We start from the raw sequence: 21,489 nt of genomic DNA, 5'->3' as shown, positions 1-21,489 counted from the left end.
CTAATTTTCTAATTTTTATTTTATTGTTATTGTAAAGGTAATATAGGGGGGTTACAGTCATGTAAGGCAAGTAATGAGGTAATTTCTTTTTTAACAGTGTCATCTCTTCCCTCGTTTTCTCCCACTTTTTTCTCCTCTCCGCCCCTCACAAGTTGTATGGTTCACTTTCAACACAGTGTGCATCTGTTCACCCTTTCTCCTACCATAGCTGTTCTCCCGCTGCCCCCTTTCCTTCTCCAAAACAGACAAACATATATAAGACAAGTACAGAAAACAAAAATAGTAATACAGGGGGAAAAGGGCAAAATAACAGAAACCTCTTGGAGTTTAAAGTCATCAAAGTAATCAATCTATGATAAACACTTTGGACACTATAAATTGTTTCCCTACTGTAAGCTCTCATGATATTTTATTGTATCAGCTTTATTGTTTAACCTGTCATATTTAGATGTACAATCCACTTGGAATTCAGTTTTTGTAGAACACAAAACCAGTATTTATTTTTCCCTATGACAACCCAACTGATCTCCAGCCATATATTGCAAGTGTGTGTACACACACAGTCATCTGATACAGGGCAAAGATGACACCAGCAGCGCAGTGTGGCAAAGTACACCAGCACATACAGGGGCACACATGTGTGTGTGTGCAATTACCCAGTTGATTGATATCAGGGAACTAATGATGGGTTTTAAGCAGCCTAGAGAGAATGTGTAACTGCTTTTGAAAGAGAATTTAACAAGAAGGCATAGTAGAGGAAATTCAAGCATTGCACAAAGCCAGTCAACAGGTTGCTGAGAACATCTAGGGAAGAGACAGTAAAGGCGAGGCAGCAGCAAGGGCCTACTCTTCCTCATAACTGACCAGACCCTTCCTGAGGCCTTCCGTGACTTCATATCCTCAGGGCTTTTCTCCTACAGCACAGCCATGCTTTCTAAGTTTCTTCTATCTAGCTTACACATGTGTGTCCTGAGACTTAATTTTTTGGGGGGAGGAGGGGGGCGCAGGGGAGTAAATCTACACTTTCTCCTCAGATCAACCTATCAGTTCCATGGCTTTGAATACTACCCAAATACATTATGTGACATCTTCATCTGAGCTACAAAGCCTGTACCTAAATGCCAGCCTGGCATTTCCTCCTGGTCCGGACAGAGCTCAAGGTTAGCAGCAGGGTAGACTCTCACGCTGTACCAATGAACCTCCCTGGAACAATCTAATCATCTGTCTCACCCCCTAGCAGGGCTTTACTCATCCATGGTTCTGTAGCATTATACACTGATCATCTAGAAAATTTTTAGTTCACTGAATTAACTCAGATCTTATTAAGATTATCATGTCCTTATTCTGTATTTTAAAAATCATATCCTTTAATAACTATCACCATTAATTTCATCATGGTCACAAAGATGAATACAAGGTTCCTAAGAACTCTAATTTTCACCTTAAAAGTTAAAACTTTAACACTGGTACAAATAACTTTTTTTTTCTTTAAAACTGATTTCAAGAAAATATGTACAAATAGGACCATATATAATGAAGTATATTAACATGAACTCCAAGAATTGAAGACAAGAGGTTCTTATTATGTGCTATATGCAGTTATTTCTTTTTTGTTTTCCATTTCAGTTCTCTGTACCCTTTGTCTTGTATATAAGTTTACCCGATCCACAGAAGGGAAAGGGAATCATAGAAACAGCAGGACAAAGGATGATCTAATGCAACACTGATACTCACTAGACACTATGTTGGAAATGAACTATACAACTTGAAGCAGGAGGGGATAAGGGAGGGGGTAACAGTGTTTAAAAAGAAATGTGCTTATTACCTTATTTATCACCTTTACAATATTTACAATATTTAAAAAAGAAAAAGAAAATATGTGCAAAAACTTCTCTGAAAAAACACAATTTATCTGTTGCTCTTTCAAGTAAAAATATACTAGGAAAACAGCAGCTATTCCACTTTCTCTCCAAACTGCATAAATGCTGTTCCTTGTGAGAACTTTGATTTACTATAGTAGTGCTTTAAAAGTGCCTCTCAATTCACACATCATTAGAAGGCATGTATTTGACAACTGAGATTTAGTAAGAATGTTTCTCTCAAGGCTGGGAAGGTGGCTCAGTGGTACAATGCTTGCCTTGCATGCATGAGGCCCTGGGTTCAATTCCTCAGCACCACATAAGCAGAAAAAACCAGAAGTGGTGCTATGTCTCAAGTGGTAGAGCACTCACCTTGAGCTGAAGAGCTGAGGGACAGCGCCCAGGCCTAGAGTTCAGGCCCCACAACAGACCAAAAAAGAAAAAAGAAAAAAAAAGAATGCTTCTCTCACATTGGCCTTGCCAGGGCTTTTTTGTTTTGTTTTGTTTTGTCCGTGCTAGAGATGGAAGCAGGGACTCCTGTGTGCTAGGCAAGTAGTGTTCCATGAGATAGAGCCTCACCCAGAGACAGCATTAAGTGACACTGCACCTTCCCCGCCCCCCATTATCACTACCTAACAGGTAAAGAGTACAAAGCCTCATTCAGTTTGGTGCTATTGCACTGATTCAAAGCCAAGTAGCTTTGCTAAAACTGTCTTAATGTTGACATAAAAATCATTTTTATCATGAAGATCACATAAAAAGGTCTCAAGGAAGCCCACTCACTGGCCCATAATCCTACCTACTCAGGAAGCTAGAATCAGAGGATCTCTGTTTGAGGCCAGCCCAGGTAGAAAAGTCTTTGAGACTCCATCTCCAATTAAATGGGGGGGGAGGGGGGAGGGAGAGGAACTGTTTTTATTAAAAAAACCCTACTCTCACCTCTTCCCAAGAAGCCTGCACACCACACTGTGAGAAGAGATGGTACAGTCTAAATGTTCCCTTGTGATCTAAATCAATGTATTCTAAATCTAAAATGCATCCTTCATTTTTACCTTACCTCTTTGCTGCCCATGTGCAACCACTGGTAAGTGCCACTTGCTCTTTTTCTAAAGTCTATCTCTCCATTTGTCTCTTGCTCCATTGCTACAAATAGTACTTTATAACAAGGTATTATGTCTCCACCTGGGACTATAATAGTACTATTTGGTCTCTCTCTTATCATACTCTCCACATTGGTATTTTTTAAAATATATCACATCATGACACTGGTTCTTAGGATAAAATCTGAGTCCTTTCCAAACACTGAGAGGCTGGGTCTGCCTCTCCCACATAAGCTCAGCACAGCCCTCTCTCCAGTGACCTGGTGTGGACTGATATGCCCTTCTGCTCCTGAAACCTACGGAAAGGCCTTCTGACACTGGGACCTCTTCACCTGCTGTCCTGTACCCCCAGAGTCCCTAAACAGAAGATCAAATGCAGGCCTTCCCTAACCACTGCTCCACAGTGCCTCTCTCCTCAGCTTATTTATCTTTGATAGCATTGCTGTCCATTTCTGCCCAGCAATTACAACAATGTGCATTTGTCTCATTTGCTGCAAGTCATCCTGACCCCTGCCCCACTGCTCAACAATTACCTAGCTAGAATAAGCACTTGATGAACACCTGGGGTATGCATGAAAAGTGAATAGAAATAGGGAATGAAGGACAAACTGTGGGCTGTTTATTGGAGTATCATTATGCTCAGGACTGGTGACTGGCTAGATATGGTTGGTGACAGAAAAAAGAAATCTGCTTCCAAGGTTTTAGCTAGGGAGAAGGAAAGCAACTTAAAAACAGGGCAGCTTTGGGCAAGAACAACATACAGGATGGAGGAATGATACAAGAAAACTTAACTGGAAATCACTAGAACACACACACTCATAAAAGCTCCTATAACAGCCCAAATTTGCCAAGTAGAATCCCTAGTGAGTGGAGCTCACTATATTGTCTATATATTTTCAACCCATTTGTTGCTTATGAGCTAAAACTGGAAACAGTTCTATTAAGCACATTATAGTCCCCACATCTTTCAAACCCTACAAATGTTCTCAGTACAAATTAAAGTAAAACAATCTCCTATTTTTGTGTTCAACAACTTAATTAACAAAAAAGTACAAAATAAGGAATCCGAACTGGGAACAGACACAAAAACTACCTCAATGACAAGACCTTTTAGTTCTAAGAACTCAGGTCTACCAGTGAGCTGATTTTTAAGGATTGATACAATTCAAATAAAATTATTCAACAAAACACATTAAGTAAATATAATTGTCATTGACACTGTATTAGATAACCAGCATAATTTGAATACTGAAACATTACAGTGCTTTTTCCTAAATGAAAATAAATTCCTTAGTCCCCACATTTAATTCATTTATAAAATTCTTTAAATTAGCACTCTTCATTAATTGAATAATATTTGAATGGAAGAGCTTCAATTAACACATTCACTTTAGTAAAAACCTTAATGAAAATGAGTTTTATTCTACATTTATACATATTCTCAGTGAATTTCGTCTTTAAAAAATTAGTATTTTGCAGCAATTGACCTAAAATAAACCAATTACACATCTCAAAACATCAATCTAATTCTTGACAAATTATAAAATATAGATGAAAAACTAATACAGTAAATTTTAAAACCAAGCTTTAAAACATTCTGGATAGGGCTGGGAAGGTGGCTCAGTGATAGAGCGCTTGTCTTGCATGCATGAGGCCACATAAGCAGAAAAAGCCGAAAGTGGTGCTGTGGCTCAAGTGGTAGAGTGCTAGCCTTGAGCTGAAGAGCTGAGGGACAGCACCCAGGCCCAGAGTTCAGCCCCTACAATGGACAAAAAAAGAAAAAAAAAAATTCTGGATAAAAATCATTAGTGAACAGTTCTTGAGAACTTTTGTCAGAAAAAAAAATTTTAACTAAATGCTTCAAAATTATAATAAAGAATATTAAGCTAAAGAAAACCATTCCCTTAATTCTTCGACAAAATTTATTTAACAGCCAGGCAGTGGTGGCTCACGCCTAACTACTCAGGAGGCTGAGATCTGAAGATCATGGTTCAAAGCCAGCCTGTGAAGGAAAGTCCATCAGACCCTTATCTCCAATTAACCAACAAAAAGCCAGAAGTGGAGCTGTGGTTCAAATGGTAGAGCACACTATCCCTGAACACAAAAGCTTAGGGCTGGTACCTAACCAAGTCCTGAGTTTAAGCCCCAGGGACTGGTACCAAAAATAAAATAAAATAAAAATAGCAATGAATGAAGATACAAAAGCTAGTCAAGTCAATCCCATACTTCAAATTCAACTTTTAACGTAAAACTCAGAGAAAATCTAATTTAACCAAAATGGACACCCATATATTCTACTCATTAAAAATTCTACCTCTTTATGTTTTTAAGTATGTTCATCATACTCCACTGTTCTTCATGTAGTAGGAAATCTTAAATATGAAACCATGGAAATGAATTTGAAGATAGATTTCACATAAACAGCTTCAGGCAGACTCTTTTCTTCACAATTTCAAAGGGTTGAAGTACACTAGTCCAAATTTAATAGTTTCCTTTTCTTGAAATAAATTTTGCCTTTAATCTTCAAGGCTACTCATAAAATCATCAGTATTCTTTCAAGATATGTAACATTAAATATCCTTCAAGAATATAATAAGGCATGTATTTTTTTAACAGGACCATGTAACTTTTAAAGAACAAAATTGAAAGAGGAGCAACCACACTAGAGTAGCAACACTTTTCCCATCCAGAACAAAGTCTAATAGCTGTATATATGCATACGTGACACATGAAACACGAGCAGACATAATGGAAATTTTAAGGCGACTGATACTTGGCAGAGTCTGAATACTTGGGTCCAGAATCAAATATTTTTCTTGGCCCTAAATCACTATTCAACAGGAATATTCCTGACTTCACCCTCCCGTCTGCACTTAACTGACTGCGTCATTCAGTATTTCCCATAATCAAGCAAGTGACATGTTTGTATCACACAGTGCAAGGAAAAGTAAATGCTTAGATTCAACAGCTCCTTTTTATGCTTCTGTTATAATGGATGAATAGATCTTTGAAAAGAATGATGGAATGTTTCTGGAGCATTCCATCTCAATATCTACAGTTAAAAACATGAGTTTCCCATCAAACTTGGTTTGTACTGCATTCTCTACTTAAAGGAAGTGGTGCTCTTTGGAGAAATGGGTGGCTCCACGGAGCAGGATAGGAAAGTACAAGCTGAGACTGAACCATCCTGAGTCCGAAAACCAAGTTGTACTCAAAGAACAATGGGAACGTGTAAAAGCCAGCTTTGCTTTGAACAATTTGTGAGTACCAGGGTATGGTGCACGAAATAAAGCAAGAATCCATAACCCGTATGTCTATAAAGCCATAAATTAGTAAGCATGGGAAAGGAGGCTCAATTACAAAAAGAACACTGCACGTAGCAAACAGTTGTCTAATAGTTCCAATACAAACATATTAAAGATAGCTTAATACATTAAATATATTCTAATATATGAACATTAAGTTAAAAACAGCACTTTGCATACAAAATGTATAAAATTATCTTTATTCTGTATACGTGTATAGGTAAGACAAAGGATATAGCCAACCTTTGCTTTCATGATGACAGTATGGTCTTTCAGAACAAACCTCTTTGTGTGTGTGTGCATGTGTGTGTGCGCGTGTGTGTGCGTGTGTGTGTGTGTTCATTTGAATGCAGCATTAAGTGAATGAACTTGTAGAACATTATAAAAGCAAGGTATGTGGGATGAGGGAAAGGCAGAAGTGAGTCGAGCACTACACTGTTTTTTCACTGAGTGTTGTGCTGATAGTCAAGGGGGAGAGTAGGTGCTGGAAGATAATTCAACAAGTCATTTATCCTCTTGGAATAGAGAAACAAAAAATATAGTCCAGGGCTCAACAAAGGCCATCCTCCAGGATGTGAGGTGAGACCCTGAAAGCCCAGCACTGACTCAAATCCTAAAAGCAGACTGGAGGGATTCCAGGTGGTTACTGCCCCCAGACATCCGGCAGAAACCAACGAAATACTCTCTGGTGAAGATCACTTCTATAAACAATTTCCTACATATAATATTCAACAGAGAATAAACATTAACCAAGCGCTCAAACAAACAAGACCCCATGAAGAAAAACTAGCACAATACGCAGAGCAAAATGATCTCAGACAGAACACTCAAGAGGGACACAGGAAGGAGTATTTTTTTTTAAAAAAAAAAAAAGTAGAACATGGGAATGGGGAAATTTTAATTAAGTATTATCTACATGGAACAGTATAAGTGAGTGGCTATCGAATTTAAAATCTTACTAGAACTGAAATACCAGAAAATCAATCGATAAAGGGAGATGAGTGGAGGCAGAATCCTTCATTTCTATTGACAGTCATGAAATACCCCCAGACTCCAAATTCCACCAGCCCACACAATCATCCCACTAGGTTTCTGGTCAGGCCCTCCCCTGATCCCTACCAGTGTTAATGAGCCCTGTGTCGCTGGAGTTTTGTCTTCCCTAAGTTGCAGAATTGAAGCCTACCCCACACGGCTCCTTCACATAGCATGATGCATTTAAGATTTGTCTACATTGCTCCAAATACTTTGTGCACTTTTATCCTTCTTTTTGCCAGTACCAAGGTTTGAACTCAGGGCTGACACTTGCTCAGCATTTTGCTCTCACACACAATTGGCACTGTCTACCATTTGAGCCACATACCTCTCTCCCTAGTCGATGGGAGGTGGAGTCTTATGGACTTCTCTGACTAGTCTGGCTTCAAAGCTTTATCACCACATCCCAAGTCTCCTGAGTCACTGCCACCAGTCAGTTGCTGAGTAGTAAACCAGTGAAGGGATGGATGTACCAGTTTATTTATTCACCTTCCAACTGAAAAGCAACTGAATTGCTTCCACTTTGAAGGATTTAGGAATTAAGCCTTTCCAAACACTTACATATACAGGTTCACTTGGATAAATGTATAGGAATGAGACTGCTGGGTAGTACTAGCTTTATTAAGTTAAAAATGCCTATAAAGCAGAAGCTCGTTGTCTGATATGACAAGAAATAGGACAGGAAATAAAGCACACGCGACTGCCCTGTGGCATCACAACTTCCTATGCATGCCATCCTGTCTACTGGATCCGCATTCCCGCCAATTCATCAAGTAATAAAGAGATAAATTTTTAATTTTACAAATGATAAATTCTGATTCTGTGAATAAGTATACACTACCTTCACCAGAAATTAGCATGAATTTGAAATAAGTTAATTAGCAGCTGAATGGTGGCAATAAATACAGTATTTCATTGAAAATACTTATAAATACTTTTATAAAGCCTGACTATAAAATATTAAGCAATCAATAGCCATAAATACTTTCAAACAGTAGGACACAACTTACTCTATGAGGGAGAGAGAGAGAGAGAGAGTGTATTTAAAATGTTAAGTTTTTTGATACGGGATAATTTATGCCCAATTTTTTTCAAGGCACTGAAGTAAGGAAAAAGTTCATAGCACTTGGCAAGCATCCTTTCTTTGAACTAAATCTTTAGAGCTGTTGCTGTACTTCAGACATGTTCTCTGAAACATTTGATCATTTCCCGTTAGGGCAACTCACTGAGAAAGGACTCTAAATTAAAATGCAGACTAAGTGTCCACAAAAAAACCAAAAGTAACCAAATTAAGGTTGGGATAATCAGGACTAATGTTTTTATTATGGTTCTTGCTGACACCTGCTGGCTCAAATTTACCTTCTTCCCTGACAGACATCAATACTGTGAGAGTCTTATACAAAGGCATATAGCACATAAAAGAGAATCGCAACTCAAATCTCAATGAATTTACCTAAGACAAACAGCTGTCTCTTACCCGTGGTTTTAAGTCTTTTTAGTTATGAAAATTAATTCTGAAACTAAAGTTATTTTTTTAGCTACAAAAGCCAACAGATCATGTTACCAGACCTTAAAACTGGGGGGGGGGGGGGAGTGGAAAAATATTAAGCAGGATGATTTCATTGGTTTGAGCAAACTCCAAATCCTATCCAGGTAAACTGCAAAATAAGATTATGTGTGTCCTTACTAAAACATCCGAATATCTATCCTTCCTTCCTTCCTTCCTTCCTTCCTTCCTTCCTTCCTTCCTTCCTTCCTCCCTCCCTCCCTCCCGCCCTCCTTTCCTTCTTTTCAGTGCATATGTTTGCTTCATCCACACTCCCATCCCCAATTACTGAACAGCTGGGAAGCAGAATATAACTCTTCTTATCAGCTGAAAAACAAACACTTAAAAATACAATCACAACATACTGTGCAAGGCAGTGAGTGGGCTGGGTCTCCTTCAGCTCGACTCTTCCTGTCCAGACGCACCACTGTGGCTCAAAGTGAGGAACAAACTGCACTTGAGTCTGGCCTCACCGATAAGGCTGCACTGGAACATGGACAAAGTAACTTGTGCTCAGCATGAGTCTACTAAGAACAGGGAGAAAAAAAAGCACGGTGCTCCATCAAGGACACCTACCAATGATGCAGTAGATGGAATCTTCCTGCTAACATCTATTACTATGCTATTACATTTTTTTAATTTAATTTTATTTTATTTGTGAACATACTGTACAGAGGGGTTACAATTACATGGGCAGGATAATCCGTACATTTCTTACCAAGCATTGCAGCCTCCTCCTTTGTTTACCCTTCACATCCCTTCCCAGCCTCCCCCTTCCCCCCCTATGCTATTACATTTTAAAACAGAAAGAACACTGGAGGGAATAGATACATCTTTTCCAGGCACTGAATCCTCTTCTATACATCCCCCTCTCCTTTTTCAAAACAGATCTACAGTGACCCATTAGTTTTAAATCCACATGAAAATTGGTTTCTTCCCCAAACTGCAATGTTTAGATATTATCTATAAATATCTTAAGTCTAATTTTCTTGGCCAGTATTAGGGCTGAAGAACTCAGAGCCTCACACTCTTGCTTGGCTTTTTCGCTCAAAGTCAGTACTCTACCACTGGAGCCATGCCTCCACTTCTGGCCTTTTGCTAGTTAACTTCACCTAAGTCTCTGAGATCTATCTGCACAACACAAACTCAAACCTCAATTTTTAAATCTCAGCCTCCTGAGCAGCTAAGCTTATTGGCTTGAGCTACCAGCACCCAGCTCTGGGTTATAAAATCACAAATATATTGATTTAAGCTACTGACTTTTTAAAAAAGAAATCAAGCACCTCAACATTTGCCAGCTTAAGAAAAATGACAAATTATACTAGAGCCAAAAACAGTATTATGACATGTTTTTATGTTTAGAGTTCGCTACTATACCATCAAAATGCAAAGACTACAACTCCTTCTTAAAAATTATCTATGAACTTAAAAAATTAACACAAGGAAGGACAAGAGGATAGCACAGAAAGTCCGGCTGCAGCCCAACTCTCAGCCCCATGTCAAGATCACAGCTCCTTTCCTGCATAATTGTTATTAGGAAGCCCAGTGTGCTCTTTTATCATCTCCATCGTTTCTGCCTCGATTCCTGCCCTGGGTCTTTCCTGAGGAGAAGGGATTCCACACACATGACTTGGCTTGCTGCTCACAGGCCCATCTGATCATCTGGAGTTCGTCCTACAGCATCCTGGGACTCACTGGGTCAGAAAAGAAATCTCTGTAACATCTCTGGTCACGGCAGCAATGTCCTCACAGAGACAAGTTCTTACCTCTCCTAGCTATGAAAGTGGCAGGTAGGGGGCTGGGAAGGTGGCTCAGTGGTAGAGTGCTTGCCTTGCATGCCTGAGGCCCTGGGTTCGATTCCCCAGCACCACATAAGCAAAAAGAAAAAAGCCGGAAGTGGAGCTGTGGCTCAAGTGGTAGAGCGCTAGCCTTGAGCTGAAGAGCTGAGGGACAGCGCCCAGGCCCAGAGTTCAGGCCCCATGACCGGACCCAAAAAAAAAAAAAAAAGTGGCAGGTAGAAGCAAATCCATGTAAGTAAGCAAACCAGCTCTTTTCTTTTAAAAGATGAGAGGTCTTTATTTTCTTCATTGCACAAAATATATTTTCCAAAAATAAATAAACCTTTAGTGTACTTGATACTACAGGAAGATGATTCCAAGTAGCAGGCTTGAGAAACTCAGCCCTTAGGAGGGCTCATGAACTCTAATTGTGTATCTTCACCATATATGTGAGAATGGCACATGAATCTAAAGGCATGCAATAGATCATTTCCTCAAAAAGGCTTGACTATGTGACCCTCAATTGAACCTCCTTTGACTTTAATAAACACATTCCAATCACAAAATGGAAAAGAATAGTTATAAATGCCACGCAAGAATTCATGAAAACTTGCTCTTAAATATTTTATTCTAAAAGGATTTGTACTTCAAATATGCCAGTTCTAGCCTTAAAAAGAGAAATGGCAGGAAAACTTTTTCCCAACAAATTCACTGCATCTTTTTTTTTCTCTTGTCTCTTTAGAGATTTTGAACAGCACAGTTCTAGAAGGAACGCCATGGCTCAGTCCTTGCAGTGACAGGAAGACCCTGGAGGCCAACCACCACCTGCCGGAGAGGCTGTGCTCATGGCAGGACACAGGTGCTACAGTCATCAGTTTCCAACCCAAAAATAACACCTTCACAGTAATGAGTTTCCACTCCTTGGTTTCAGACAACTCACCAGTTGATTGACAGGGGATTGTGAAGTGAAGACAGCCCGAAACAATGCTCCAGCCCTCCTTGTGAACAAAGACTGGGTCACATTGTTTCTCATAGTCCTGACAACACCCACGACAGTCTTAAAACTTTAATATGATGATTGATGCCTGTGAACATTCAGAGCCTAAGCTAGTGGAACTAATGTGGAACTCTAGTGTTGCCGGGCCTACGTCTGAGTTATTTCTGGTTTGGAAATAGACGTGGCTAAAGTACCTCTGACTTTTTAGGTACGGCCAAAGAGAGTCAGCAGACTAGATGCCCTAAGGTGAATGGTTGTAATAAACTGTCCTCAGACATGAAACTTTAGCTTGATGCTAAATCCATACTACAGTGTTCTTTGTGATTGTCCCAGAGTTTATTAAAAGCCTTTGCTGAAGGAAGGGCACACGGTTCTTGTGGCTTGGAACCAGTCTGTCTCAAAACAACCTGGATCTAAGCTTGACTGTGACAGTTATGTGTTTCCAATGCATGGATTTGTATGCGAAGACACAGCTGCCACTGGCATTGCCTCTTAACACCCACACATCTCTGCTGCACAATTTAGAGGGTGGATAAATGGGGGGATGGGTAAATGGGAGTAAATAGCCTCTAAGTCACCTATGCATCCTGTTACACTACCAACAAGATGAAGTTCCACAAAGGGAAGAAGATGGGGTCTGAAAAGCTACTTAATCAGTCAAGAAAGGCCAATAAAAGAGTCCTTCATTAAGCTACAGCCAATTCCTTATAGAGTATTAGGAATAATCGGTTCTATACAAAGAATTCTATCATTATAGTTTAAAATCTAAAGCAAGAAAAATCCGACTTTTCTTTAAAACAGCCACATGATAAATAAATATTTTAAACTTCTGAGATATCATCACATGATCTTTTTGCCAGTTCTACTCTGTAGTGGTAAAGCAACCACAGATGATAAGAAACAGGAATCAGGGGCTGGGAAGGTGGCTCAGTGGTGGAGTGCTTGCCTTGCATGCACGAGGCCCTGGGCTCGATTTCTCAGCACCACATAAGCAGAAAAAGCCAGACGTGGGGCTGAGGCTCAAGTGGTAGAGCGCTCGCCTTGAGCTGAAAAGCTGAGGGGCAGCGCCCAGGCCCACAGTTCAGGCCCCACGACCGACAAAAAAAAAAAAAAAGAAACAGGAATCATATCTGCCAATAAAACTTTACTTACAAAAGCAGGCTAGTTTTGCAAATGAAATAAGTGAGTTTTAATTAATGAATTTTAAGCAGCAAATTTTCTGTCTACAAGACAGAAAATACCAACCTATTCAATTTATCTAAGAAAAATGCAATATTTACAACCTTCTGACTATAACTTTTGATATGAGCTGTGGAATAAAATTCTGTTGAAACCTACTCATTTAGGTTCTTAAATGCTCCTTACCACAACACATACAAAAGCAATCCTGTCTCACTATAAAATCCACAAGTTAGGAAATGTTATACAATAAAGGCAAATTTATTTTATGTATTGCACATCGTAAGTAACATTCTCTACCTACAATCTTATGGGTCACAACAACAACATGAATAAAAAAAAAAATCTCCAGAGAGAACATAAGTCTAACACTTCAAGTAATCTAAGAAGCCAAAGACAGAAGCTGCTAAAAGATGAAAAGCAAAGAAGAGATGTTAGCAGGCTCACTGGGGACAGGAGCACAGAGATGGGTATAAATAAACACCCTAGGCATTTGGTGAAGACCCCGGAACCTCCACTCAGTCAAGGTGCAAGATATTTCTCACCAGAAAAAAAAGTCGATCCTCTGCACCTGTTAACACCACCTACAGCCTCGAAAGATTCCATGTACAACATGTGGTATGCAATGAAGCGGGGAAGGGGTTACTTATTTACCTTCCTACACTTAGAGGTTGGACTTGCTAGACTGGACACTACAATTTGAACCATATCCCTAGCCCTGCTTTTTTTGTTCATCAGTTTTTGTTATTATTGGTAGTTTACATTTTTCCAAGGACTTATTTCAGCACAAAAGAGTTAGAGAGAGAGAGAGAGAAATATTTCCTGCAAGAGTTAAAGACTCAAAATGGTGGTTCCTATCTATAGGTTTTATTCTTTGAGACCTGAGCAGATATACAAGGTCTTGCTACGCTAGCAACTCCTAATCCTTAGGGCAATGATTTTGGGTAAATAAGATGGATGAAGTCCCCCCAAACACCAGGTTAAGTGTCAGGACTTTTCCTTCTTTCTGCTTCTACCGATTTATGAAGAGTTTCCAGATTTTTTACCATTTCAAAGGAAAGGAAAGACTTAGACAGCTACTCCTATATTTTAAAGAAGTCAGATTTAGGTAGTCTAGATGGTCTCCAAATCCAGTAATTTAACATTATAAAGGAGGAATAAGAAGAGTTTATTCTGTTTACTACCTAGTTTTAACTTCTGAGTCTAGATCATTTGGTATTTGTTAAAAAGTCATATGATTTTCCTGTCTCTCCATCTATATATTCTAATTTTTTCCCTCAACAACTTCAGTCCCGGATCATCTTAAAGGGGTGCAGAGAGTCAACGGTCTGTTTTCTATAGCTGCCTTGTATTGAAATGGACTTGTTGGCCCTACCTGGAAAATGGGATTTTTCCATCTAATTTAGGAGGTGGCATGAGAAATTCAGCTGACAGGAAATCCCAGTTAGCAAGCTGCCATGATCAGGCCCCAAAGATGATCAGGACCAGAAGACATCCATTTGTTCTTTCCTTGCTACAGTTGTTTTCCACTAGTTTAATCATAAACCCCTTGATCACACTAAGAAAGAATGCAAACTGCAAGTTTAGAAAGCAGTAAAATCTTCTGATCTTTGTGGCTCCTTCAATGGTTACCACGCAGATAGTAAGATCCAACTCCTGGTTCAATTGGGCCAATTTCTATCAACCAACAATGGACAACAGCTTCCACTGCAAAATCACAGGTCCTTAGAAATCCACTCATGAACAGAAGTTTGGGGTGCCTCACAAAAAGAAGGTTTTGTAAGGATGTATTTCAGCCTAAACAAGGTTCAAGCAGAAAGAAGTATACAAGAGAAAGAAACATGTTCTGTTCCCAGTGCCAGAATGGAAGTTATGATGCACACACAGACCTGCAAGTGTACATGTGGAAATACAACACAGACATGTTAGATGCCCATACAGACATGCAGAAGTACAGAAACAAGATGCTGACATGACAATATAGACTAAAGAATAAATATGAAAAGTAAAATTTTCAACATTTTGAAGAAAATAACCTTCATGAATTCTAGGTAGAGAAAAACATGCTTTAGGGAAAGTACATTTATTTATATACATTATATACTTATATATTTAAACATATTTATATATGCATATTATAAAATGAAACATTACTATATTCAGCTACATTAAAATTAGAAATATCTGTTCATCAAGAGAAACAACTTGGAGAAAGGCAGAGTGCTAGAGAGAGTGAGACTGTTTGGAATACATTGTAAACATGTGTAGAAATGTGACAAGAAAATCTTTCCAGCCTAACTAATGTAAGTTAATGACAGAGAAAGAGAAGGGGAAGGGACAATTGCAAGAGTGAAAAATGAGGCTATAGTTTAAGGGGGGAAAACATGAGCAATGAATGTATCTAAGAGTTATTAAGAACTCCATAAGCTTTAAAAATTGGCAAAAGTAACAGATCATATTCAGAAAAGCACTTGAGAAAAATACTTAATCTCTGTCCAAACCTAAGAATAGGAAACCATTTCATATCCATTGGATGGGTTAAAAAATATAAATTCTGGGAAAATAAAACCAAGATATGGAACAACTCAAACTCATAAACCACTGTTGGGAATGTTAGAAAACATCTATGTGGTATAAAACTCACCATATCCTCCCACAGCTACACACTCCAGGAAAACTCAAAGATGCACAAAGACATACAGAAGAAAGTTCAGGGGGCTGGGAAGGTGGCTCAGTGGTAGAGTGCTTGTCTCGCATGCATGAGGCCCTGTGTTTGATTCCTCAGAACCACATACACAGAAAAAGCCAGAAGTAGTGCTGTGGCTCAAGTGGTAGAGCACTAGCCTTGAGCAAAAACAGCTCAGGGACAGTGCCCAAGCCCTGAGTTCAAGCCCCATGACCGGCAAAAAAAAAAAAAAAAAATACAGTTCATGGACAGAGCCCAGGCTCTGAGTTCAAGCTCTAGGGCAGGAACACACCAAAAAAGGAATTTCAGGCTATGGCCTGGCACCAGTGGCTCACACCTGCAACAACGGATCCCAGCAACAGTGGGAAGCATAAAGTAGGCAGAATGGAGTGCACAGTGCACCAAGACCGAAGTGAGACCCTACCCTAAAAACAACCAGTGAAGCCAGGCACCTGTGGCTCACAGCTATAATCCTAGCTACTCAGGAGGCTGAGATCTGAGGATCACAGTTCCAAAGCCAGCCCAGCCAGGGAAGTCTGTGAAACTCATCTCCAATAAACTACTCAGAAAAAGCCAGAAGTGGTGCTATGGCTCAAGTGGTAGAGTGTCAGCCTTGAGCACAAAGAGGCTCAGAGACAGCACCCAGGCCCTGAGTTCAAGACCCAAGACTGGCAAAAAAAAAAAAATTGAAAACCAGTTGCTAGAGATGGCTCAGCAGTATTAACAGAGGCACAAGTCCTGATCCACAGATCCTACCACCAGCACATTATATAAACATTTATATATATACATATATGTGTTTATTTAGATGCATATAAATATATTATAGATTTATACATAATGTAATACACAGGAAAATAGCAAAGACATTACTATATAACTCATGATAACCCATTTGCTGTTTATCTAACAGAAAGCTCTGAAAAAGTCTTCTATAGTTCAGAATGCCCACAATTTCAATAAAAGCCTTACAAATTCCATTTGTTCATAACAAAACAAAAATTGCCATCATTTTCTTCCTAGATCAAGCACTTAATAAATGATAGAAATTTTAAAAAGACAAAAAATAAGACAAGATATTTCTAGGGAAGAATAATAAATTTCTCAACTTGTAATTCCAGTAGTAATTACTTCATTACAAATATTTGTACATTTAATACTACAAAGAGACCAGTGTAGCAGTACCTAATTATAATCCCAGCACTTGGGAGGCTGAGTCAGAACGATCGCAAGACAACCAACACTACATGGTAAGATCTTACCTCAAAAACAAGGGGGAGGGAGGCAGGACTGAGCTACACATTTGTTGTTGTTGTTAGAGAGACCAGGACTTTAGGGAACACCTCTAAACACACACAGAAGCTTCCCCTGTCTTCTAGATTTGATTCTGTCCAATTCTATTTAGTAAAGCTGTACTTTTTCATTCTAGCACTCCAGAAAGCAACACGTTCTTTCACTGTTTGGGGGAAAAGACCTCATCTACCTAGGTTGGCATGATAGCACTGATCCCCACCTCTAGCCCTGTTTTGCACTGATTATTTTTAGGGTGGGGTCCAGATTTCATTTCATTCTGGTCCAGAAGCTAGCCTGAACCCCAACCTGCCCCCTCAGCTTCCCATCACTGCTGGAAACACAGACACAGCACTGCATCCAGCTTCCTTCCCTGGGAGACAAGAGTCTCCCTGGAACCACGTTCCTCCCAATCTCGGCCTCCTACACGGCACAGGATGACACGATGCGTGCCATGGCCCCCGGCCTTGCAAATCTTCCTGCCTGCGTGGGCTTAAACCGTGACCCCCTTCTCTGCCTGCAGAGAAGGTGGGATTACAGGGTGTGAGCCACCAACGTCCGACTAAATGTTTATGGTGTTAAAGCATACATCATCTGAAACATTAAAGAATAAACATAACCCCACCTTTCCACAAGTTTGGGTTTGCTAGCTAGCAGATGCACACATTCAGGGGAAAGGAGACATGTTGAAACTGGGGAATGTCTGAAAGTGCGCGATGTTCAATGCAACTGACAGAACAGAACGCTCGCAGCGCCATGTAGAGGAGCAGCCAAGATGCTCACCTAACAGCTTTCAGAGCAAATCTTGAGAATAATTCTGATATTATTTAAAGCTAAGTTTTCATCTAATTCATTTTTGAAAAAAAAAGGCAGACACCTTTGGCGCTGAAATGACTTACGGTTTAGAAGTCATTTACAGTTCTTCAAATTTGGAGAAGCATTTGTTTGTATAGGAAGACAGATTTAGTATTTAACCACAATATGATCTTTTTTCAACAAAAGAAATCTAGAGATAAGTTTAACTTTTAAATTCATTACTATACAAATTATTTAAATATAGCAACATGATTTTTTTCCCCTTTGGTCAGTTGTGGGGCTTGAACTCAGGGCCTTGGCACTGTCCCTGAGCTCTTTTGCTCAAGGCCAGTGCCTTACTACTTTGAGTCACCACTTCACTTCCAGGTTTCTGATTGTTAATTGGAGATAAGAGTCTCACTGACATTCCTGCCTAGGCTGGCTCTGAATCATGATCCTCAGATTTCAGCTACTTCTGAGTAGCTAGAATTACAGATGTGAGCCACAGGTGTCCATCTTAATTGGTATTTTAATTCAATATAGTTACAATTTATAATTTATCATCATCTAAGGCTAGCAGCTATCCTGAGTATAGTACTAAAAACAGTGCTGCCCAAGAAGTAATGAATAAAATAATTTTAAGTTGTCATATCCAAACAAATATTTTGTTTGTTTGCAGGTGATCCTGGGCTTGAACTCAGGGCCCAGGCACTGTCCTTGAGCTCTTTTGCTCAAGGCTAGAATGCTACCAGTTGAGCCACAACCCCACTTCTGGCTTCTGGGGTAGTTAGTTGGAGATGAGTCTCTCACAGGTCTGGGCTTGCTTCAAACCATGATCCTCAGATCTCAGCCTCCTGAGTAGCTAGGATTACAGGCGTGAGCACCAGGACCCAGCAGGACCCAAAGAAATATTTCTAAAACACAAAATTTCCCTTCATCTTAAAAACCCTTAACGTTCATCTGAATGATTAAAGAGGCCCCTAAGTGGGTCATGAGATGTTCTCAGGCTGAGAAGCTGTATACAAATCGTTCCCTGGAAAGAATTTTCAACCCAAAGTTCTAAATTCCAACTTCAGGATTAATAACGGAAAGTCTGACCTAGCACAAGCCTGACTACAGTGGAGCTCAGAAACTGCACACTGCTCACTGTTCGTCCTACACTGTTACAGCCAACGGAATGTACAGTTCCTCTCAGTGATGCCCTAAACACAACTTACCAAACTCCAGTTCAAGTGAGAATTTAAGACGTCAAAAGTAAGCAGGAACCTTTTAAAGGGCTACTTCAAATAGCATTCTTTTCTTCTGTTTTCCTGCTTGACACTCAAATCCGCAAAATCAAAAAGTGTTCTAGGCTGAACTACATTTCTACACTGACATTCTTTCCCGAGCAAGCTATTTACAGGATTTCAAGACCTCCAGAGAGAAATAATTCGGCTACAATGTCCACAGGCACACACACCACTGCTTCAGCAGAGACACAGAAAACAGGTAATAGGCCCAAGCTCTGGTCCGAGCCCTTCCGCACAGACCAGCTTCACAAGCACTCAGGATGACTCAGCGTCATCAAGTACGAACATGCTTTCTTAATTCTGAAAGAAGAACTCACATGTAACATGATGCCACATTATTTCATATGCAGTACTTAGAAAATTCCTAGGCTCGTAGTCTATGAATACTATCAATGGTTAGGAACATGAGGAGAGGGAATGGGCCAGGGCATGAGGTCCTGCCACCTTCTGACCCTGACCCCCTTCTACCGCCAATGGCACAAGCGGACATGACCACAGTGTGACTTCAGGGCAGTCACCCGCTGCCTGGCAAGAGGGGCAGGTGCGCTTGCTACTTGCTACACAACAGACTGAGCCCTTAACTTTGGATTCCTCACTCATCCTCTGCACAGACAGCAACCAGGGCCGTGGGCAAGACAATCAGCACTGCTCCGCTGTTCTTCAGAAAGCCGAGCTCACCTACGTTTGTCTCCATAGCGTGGAAAGCCAATGTGCTAAGGAGCTATGTCGTCTACAATCTTGTTAGTCCAAACAGTCTCTACAAAGTCTTCCCTTTAAGGAAAAAAAAAAAGTACATCAAACATCTCTACAATGGGTCAACAACTGTTTGAAATGCCCTTTCCAAACGCCAGGCAGAAGCAATTGGACATGGCTATTAAAACAGAGACTGCAGCCAGGCGCCAGTGGCTCACACCTGTCATCTTAGCTACTCAGGAGGCTGAGATCTGAGGATCGCAGTTCAAAGCCAGGCCAGGCAGGAAAGTCCATAAGACTCTTATCTCCAATGAACCACTCAGAAAACTGGAAGTGGTGCAGTGGTCCAAGTGGTTGAGCACTAGCCTTGAGCTGAAGAACTGACGGACAGCGCTCAGGTCCAGAGTTCAAGCCCCACAACCGACCCAAAAATAAAAAAATAAAAAAAACAGAGGCTGCCAAAGGGATGGATAGGATTGGCACCAAAGAAATTTGGTGTAGAAGCTAAACTATGAAAACCCTAGAAAAACAGGCGCAGGCTGTAAAGCAAAGCAGTCAGACTGAGACCCAAATCTAGGAACCAGATTCTTCCGGGGAAATCAATCCATCTCTACTGGAAGAGAGAAGCTGAGCAGCAACCTTAGAAGAATCACTGCTTCAGCACCTCCACCCCAAGGTACTGAAGAGAAAGGAGACCGTGCACTGGGAACGAGCGCTTCGCCAGGAAAGAGCAGGAGGGTCGGACGGCTCACCTGTGTGGCTTCACATGGCTATGTGAAGGTCAGGAGTGTTTTTGTTTTTGTTTTTCCTCTTTAAGAAAAAAAAAGATGTTCAATTGGCTAGACTTGTAAAGAAACACAAGGAAAAAATTAAAGTTACTGTAGCTACACAAGAGGTGGTGCTGGCTCGACCCACGCTGTATCACTGCCACAGTTCCACGCGCGCTTGGAAAGCAGACTTGGTACTGATGTTTGACTGCAAATACTTATCATTTGTGGGGATCTTCTCAGTGATCACAGGTGATCCTGCTCTCAGGGAGATGTGGGGGGGGAGAAGGAGGGGAGGAGACAAGTGTATGACAGAGTGGTTAGACAACAACAAAAACCACACAATTCCAGCAGAAGCCGCATCGGTGATAAGGAGCTCAAGATGTCTCAACCTCACTAAGATCACATGGGGCAATGCAAAGGGCTAGCAGGAGGTGGCAGCCCACAATGAATGGATTCTCACCAACCGAATTCAGTGGTTTCCAGGTACTCAAGCTGTTCCAGACACTGGCTGTGAATGACTCATAAACGAATGGCACACTATGCCCCCTTGGGCCTTTACCTCTTTCTCAGTGCTCGAGAAGATTACCTTTACCTGGCTATAGGTTCAAGACAGGTTTACTAAGTAGCCACAAGGATACCTTAATTCTTCTGCTCTTGGAACCAATGATCAGAAAGCCCCCTCTCATTTCAAGGATGACTTGCTTCCTTTACAATGATGATATCATGCGGATAAACAATATATACCTCCCCTGGGCTATACCACCCAGTGGACACACCAGCTTCTGGTTCCATCTGTTAGGTTTTTAAAAAGAGGTTACCGAGTAAGAACAGCACCAGCACGCACGTGGTATTCAGGTAAGGGGTAGGTTTATTCAGTAGACCTGCTGGGACCAGGCAAGGTTGGCACTCCATGTGGCTGGGAAAGGCCTGGGAATGAGAGAGAGCTGGGAAAGAGAGAGGAAAGAGCTAGAAAAGAGCAGAAAGAGGGGTAAGAATAGTAGCACTCACGTGGTATCCAGGTAAGGGGTAGGTTTATTCAGTAGACCTGCTGGGACCAGGCAAGGTTGGCACTCCACGTGGCTGGGAAAGGAAAGAGGAAAGAAAGGAAAGAGAGAGAAAAGAGCTAGAAAAGGGAGAGAGAGCAGAGAGCTAGAAAAGAAGAGCAAGAGA

At 40.6% G+C, this 21,489-nt stretch overlaps 1 protein-coding gene across 4 annotated transcripts in view; it reads right to left on the bottom strand.

Moving 5' to 3' along the window:
- Nek7 (NIMA-related kinase 7) overlaps nucleotides 1–21,489 on the bottom strand; it is a 129,849-nt gene that overhangs the window by 72,959 nt on the left and 35,401 nt on the right. The window lies entirely within an intron of this gene.

The sequence above is a fragment of the Dipodomys ordii genome, unplaced genomic scaffold, assembly GCF_000151885.1.
Source record: "Dipodomys ordii isolate 6190 unplaced genomic scaffold, Dord_2.0 Scaffold35, whole genome shotgun sequence".
Lineage (NCBI taxonomy): Eukaryota > Metazoa > Chordata > Mammalia > Rodentia > Heteromyidae > Dipodomys > Dipodomys ordii.
Note: the sequence above shows the minus strand (reverse complement) of the source record. Positions and strands in the feature narration are given on the sequence as shown.